The 6000-nt window shown below is 52.0% G+C and overlaps 1 protein-coding gene across 1 annotated transcript in view; it reads right to left on the reverse strand.

Moving 5' to 3' along the window:
* Positions 1-3447, reverse strand: part of KIFC1 (kinesin family member C1) — a 124554-nt gene extending 121107 nt beyond the window's left edge. Inside the window, exon 1 of the mRNA XM_078641644.1 lies at positions 3203-3447. The gene's annotated coding sequence lies outside the window, so the exon portion shown is untranslated. The remainder of the gene's footprint in view (positions 1-3202) is intronic.
* Positions 3448-6000: the final 2553 nt, after the last annotated feature.

Raw genomic sequence — 6000 nt, forward strand, 5'->3', positions numbered from 1 at the left:
CAGGTCTCGGTGATGAAGGCAACGTCGGGGGCGGTGGTGTCGAGCAGGTTCCAGAGTTCTACGGCGTGTCTGTGGACGGAACGGGTGTTGAGCAGGATACACTTGAGGTGGGTGCTGCTGGAGTTCGGCTTGGCGGGTGCAGGGAAGGTCCGGATGCAGGTGAACTTGCAGGCGTGGCAGCTGAAGGGTCCGTGGGTGTGCTTCGGGGCGGCTCGGTGACATCCTGGGATGCGGCCGGTGTTGAGTGCGTTGAGGTCGGCGGCGCTGTAGGTTCGTCGGGTCGGCTTCCGTCGGTGGGGGCCAGGGGTCCTGGCACTGGGCGCGGTCCAGGCGCGGACGGGCGCAGACGGGCTTACCTTTGGCGCGCCTTCGGCGCACAATCGGCGCGCCCGCTGCGCGTCAACGCTGCGCGTTCGCACGGTCGCCATTTAAGGCCAAGTGCGCGGGTGGGCGGGGCAGCTGGGAGGCGGGAGCGGGGAGGGATACAGAAGAGAAGAAAGGGGCGTGGCCAAGCGGCGGTGGCGGGAAGGGAGGGTGGAGGGCGGCGGGAAACACGAAGGGAAACAAAAACAGGCGCAAATCAGCAACAAAACAAGGGGTGTGAGGGGGAAAGATACCAGGAACACGGAGAAACTAGACAAGCACAACAATTAGTCAAAACAGGCAAATGCGGAGGAAAAAAAGGAAATGCACGGAGTTTTAAGGCGAAAAAAAACAGGCACACATGTTAGGCAAAAACAACCCTACTGCAGGGGCAGCCGGCAGCCGGCAAAACGAGGCAGTAGCGAGGCAGAGGGCGGGCAGGGGCACACACAGCAGCTGGTGGCCGTGCGGCGCGGGGGTGTCCCACAAGTGGGTCACCTGCGGCGCGGGGGTGTCCCACAAGTGGGAGAACAATGCTTGCACTAGCTTTGACCCCCAGAATACAGGCAGATATCACCAGTCAGTGACAAGCTCAATGCTTGCACTAGCACTGACCCCCAGATTACAGGCAGATATCACCAGTGATTAGCTCAATGCTTGAACTAGCACTGACCCCCAGATTACAGGAAGATATCACCAGTGAGGAGCTCAATGCTTGCACTAGCACTGACCCCCAGATTACAGGAAGATATCACCAGTGAGGAGCTCAATGCTTGCACTAGCACCGACCCCAGATTACAGGCAGATATCACACGTGAGGAGCTCAATGCTTGCACTAGCACTGACCCCCAGATTACAGGCAGATATCACCAGTGAGGAGCTCAATGCTTGCACTAGCACTGACCCCCAGATTACAGGCAGATGTCACCAGTGAGGAGCTCAATGCTTGCACTAGCACTGACCCCAGATTACAGGCAGATATCACCAGTGAGGAGCTCAATGCTTGCACTAGCACTGACCCCCAGATTACAGGCAGATATCACCAGTGAGGAGCTCAATGCTTGCACTAGCACTGACCCCCAGATTACAGGCAGATATCACCAGTGAGGAGCTCAATGCCTGCACTAGCACTGACCCCAGATTACAGGCCGATAACACCAGTGAGGACCTCAATGCTTGCACTAGCACTGACCCCAGATTACAGGCAGATATCACCAGTGAGGAGCTCAATGCTTGCATTAGCACTGACCCCAGATTACAGGTAGATATCACCAGTGAGGAGCTCAACGCTTGAACTAGCTGCTAGATTAAAAGCAACTATCACCAGTGTCAAAATTAATGCTTGCACTGACCTCCAGATTACAAGCAGGCATCACCAGTGAGGAGCTCAATGCTTGCATTAGCACTGACCCCAGATTACAGGTAGATATCACCAGTGAGGAGCTCAACGCTTGAACTAGCACTGACCCCAGATTACAGGCAGCCATCACCAGCGAGGAGCTCAATGCTTGCACTAGCACTGACCCCCAGATTACAGGCAGATATCACCAGTGAGGAGCTCAATGCCTGCACTAGCACTGACCCCAGATTACAGGCCGATAACACCAGTGAGGAGCTCAATGCTTGCACTAGCACTGACCCCCAGAATACAGGCAGATGTCACCAGTGAAGAGCTCAATGCCTGCACTAGCACTGACCCCAGATTACAGGCAGATATCACCAGTGATGAGCTCAATGCTTGCACTAGCACTGACCCCAGATTACAGGCAGATATCACCAGTGAGGAGCTCAATGCTTGCACTAGCACTGACACCAGATTACAGGCAGATATCACCAGTGATGAGCTCAATGCTTGAACTAGCTGCTAGATTAAAAGCAACTATCACCAGTGTCAAAATCAATGCCTGCTCTGACCTCCAGATTACAAGCAGGCATCACCAGTGAGGAGCTCAATGCTTGCATTAGCACTGACCCCAGATTACAGGTAGATATCACCAGTGAGGAGCTCAACGCTTGAACTAGCACGGACACCAGATTACAGGCAGATATCACCAGTGAGGAGCTCAATGCTTGCACTAGCACTGACCCCCAGAATACAGGCAGATATCACCAGTGAGGAGCTCAACGCTTGAACTAGCACTGACCCCCAGAATACAGGCAGATGTCACCAGTGAAGAGCTCAATGCCTGCACTAGCACTGACCCCAGATTACAGGCAGATATCACCAGTGATGAGCTCAATGCCTGCACTAGCACTGACCCCAGATTACAGGCAGATATCACCAGTGATGAGCTCAATGCTTGAACTAGCACTGACCCCAGATTACAGGCAGATATCACCAGTGATGAGCTCAATGCCTGCACTAGCACTGACCCCAGATTACAGGCAGATATCACCAGTGATGAGCTCAATGCCTGCACTAGCACTGACCCCAGATTACAGGCAGATATCACCAGTGATGAGCTCAATGCCTGCACTAGCACTGACCCCAGATTACAGGCAGATATCACCACTGAGGAGCTCAATGCTTGAACTAGCTGCTAGATTAAAAGCAACTATCACCAGTGTCAAAATCAATGCCTGCTCTGACCTCCAGATTACAGGCAGGCATCACCAGTGAGCAGCTAAAATCCTGCATTAGGGTCCAGATTGCAGCTATTTAAAGGCTCTGCGTCAGAGCCAAATATGCCTGCAACATGAACGACCCTCCCCGTCTAGAGCTGCGGGATTATGTAGCTCCGAGGTGCACGATTCCTGCAGGACACCGACCCTGAGGGAGGGGGGGGGGGCGATCCCTGGGGGGGGGGTCATGCACAGGTATCGGTCCCTCAGTCCTTACCTCCAGGCGTGCAGGTCTGCGCTCCTCCGATGGCTCCGAGCCCCGGGTTCAGTGGGGTCCTGGCCTCTGCTGCTCCCGGCTCTGCCCCCTCTCCCTCGCGCCCCGGTTCTTCGGCTCCCCTGCTGCCCTCCCCCCGGTCCCTGGTCCTCTCGGGCCCCGCTCTCTCCTCCGCTCTCTCCGCCTCGCTCCTCCGGCTCCCTTCTCTCCTCCCCTCTCCACCCTCAGGACCAAAGTTTCAAATTTTCAAAAACAAGCACCCGCCGCCGAGCAAACATTGCTCGTCCAATCGCTGCTGGCTCTCACCTCTTCCGGGCATCGGCAGCCAACGGCGGACGAGAACAGGGCTCACCGGAAATACGTCCGGTGGACGTCCCATTTCAGCAACAAGGTCCCGCCTACAGGTTGCGTGGAGCTGCTGTCAAGTGCTGTGGAAACAGAAAAGAGCTGTCTTCCGTGTAATTGATCTACGCAAGCCTGGCCGCCATCTTGGAGCAGGATGAGTTAGGCGGGGCCTGCTAGATGCACAGAGGCGGCCCTCGCTATGGAAGAAGCCTTTGCAATGCAACCGGTCCTGCCTTTGGGACCTAACCTTATATGTATTTATTTATTCATTTATTTATTTATGTATGCATTTTTATATAGCGCGGACTTTACCCGAAGGTGTCAGAGCGCTTCACAATAGGAACAGAACTGATACATGAGAACATTACAAGTGAGCAAAATACAAAAGCAAACGTTACATTAAATGAAGCAAAAATGACAATTGTGCGCCAACAAAATATAAGAGGTAGCAAACGGTGCATTACAAAAGTGACAATCGTGAGTCAACAAAATACAAGAGGTAGCAAACGGTGCATTGCAGGAGGAAAAAGTGACGTGTGCAGGTTACAAAAAGCGTACAAAATAAACATAGAGGTATAATACTGCAATATATGGAGGACACTCCAGCACAAGAACAAACGTTACGTAGGCACTGGTGGCACTTGTGCAGGTGTCGACACAAACAAATGTAGGAGTGTAAACAGTGTGTTACAGGAGAAGGTGACGGATGCAAGTCACCCACGAGTCCCCGCCACAGGAATAAGGACAATACTGCCATAAGAGGCAGACTCTCAAACCACAAGAACACACTGGGAAGACACTTCCATAGTCATGTAAAGTAGATTTTTCAGTAGTTGAAGGGCTTCCTTCAGATAGCAGAGAGGGCATGAATTACATTTGGAAATGTCTTTGAAGAAGGAGAACTTTGAGGTCAGATTTGAAGGCTTGGGAGGAGGAGGTGGTCCGGAGCTGAAGCGGAAGTGAGTTCCAGATTCTCACTGCGCTGCCTGAAAAGGATTGGGCCATCGATCTCTCCTTCTTGAAAGTGGGAGGTTCAAGCAGTAGATTTTCCGCATTTCGTGATGGTCTAGAGCCTCCAGAGAGTTTCAGTTTATTCGCCAGGTAGCGCGGAGAGGAGGAGTGCAAGGCTTTATGGGTGATGCAGGCAGTCTTGTGGATAGCTCTAGCTTCGATGGGGAGCCAGCGGAGGGAGGATAACATGGGAGTGATGTGGTCGCTTCTTTTGGCCCCATAAATGAAATGAGCTGCTGAATGTAGAACAGACTTAAGGGGGGATAGGTGGGATTTGGGGAGGCCAGTCAGAAGAGAATTGCAGTAGTCCAGTCTGGAGAGGACCAGCGATTGGACCAGGGTTTTGAGGTCATGCACCGGGAAGAAGCGACGAATCCCCCAAAGAAGGCGCAGTTGGTATCGGGCAGACTTTGCAATTGAATTAATGTGGGAGAGTAGATTGAGTTTTGTGTCGAGTATGACAACAAGGGATTTTGCGCTGTCGACAATGATGGGATTAGTGTTCAGCAGATTCATCTGGTCCATCCATGATTGCACCGGGGGAGGAGAAAGTGAGGAGGAGAGGAGGAGGAACTCAGTTTTGGAGGGGTTCAGAATCAGTTGATATGTTGACATCCAGTTATGAATGGAGTCGAGGTGTGGAAAAGTAAATTTTGCCATGTTCTGTGTCCCTACGCGTCCTCCATCATATGTTATCTGTGCATGATTAATATGCATATGTATTCCCCATGTTTGATTAAAGACGCAATTACAGTTGTGTCCACCTCTAGTATGTCAGTTTCCAGTTCTCGTGAATACTACGAATATCAGGCCTATGTAAAGCTACGTTGCCACGTTTCTCAGTGTGCACGTTAATGCATTGTAAAGTCCCCGTTTCTAGGCCTCAAAAGGGCCCGGACACCAGATTCAGCTCCTGTCTCCTGAAGCCTCGCTGAGGAGCGATACAGCCCCCACCTGTATCCTCGACCCTTCACTTACTTCCTGCCTCGCAGTGCCCGGTTCAGCTTGGCTCTGCCTCTGAGTCTGCCAAGAGTATGTTATGATTCGAGTTATCAGTACAGCCCTCCTTCTCTGCATTCCTAAAGCTACTGAATCGCATCAATAGTTTCCGTCATTGTCTAGCCTTTACGTCTCCATGTAAGAGAAATACTGCATTTAATGGTCATTTAATATTCTTCATCACGCACTACATGTAGAATAATGCATGCTCCAGTCTTAGAGTCTGTTCGCCTTTACCCCGATAACTTTTGGATTCCATCAACATGTTCTCTAAACATCAGATACTAGATACTGCTTAGGTACATGTCGCCCTGACTCTCCAGACTTCAGTCTCTGCTCCTAGCACAGAGTTCATAGCCCCCAGCTTCTCCTAGTAACACGTCATTGCCAGTTTGCGCGCACCATCAGGTTAGAGGTCCCGGCTCCTTAGGTAGCCCCCTCCATGG

The sequence above is a fragment of the Lissotriton helveticus genome, chromosome 5_1 (genome assembly GCF_964261635.1).
Source record: "Lissotriton helveticus chromosome 5_1, aLisHel1.1, whole genome shotgun sequence".
Classification (NCBI taxonomy): Eukaryota; Metazoa; Chordata; class Amphibia; order Caudata; family Salamandridae; genus Lissotriton; species Lissotriton helveticus.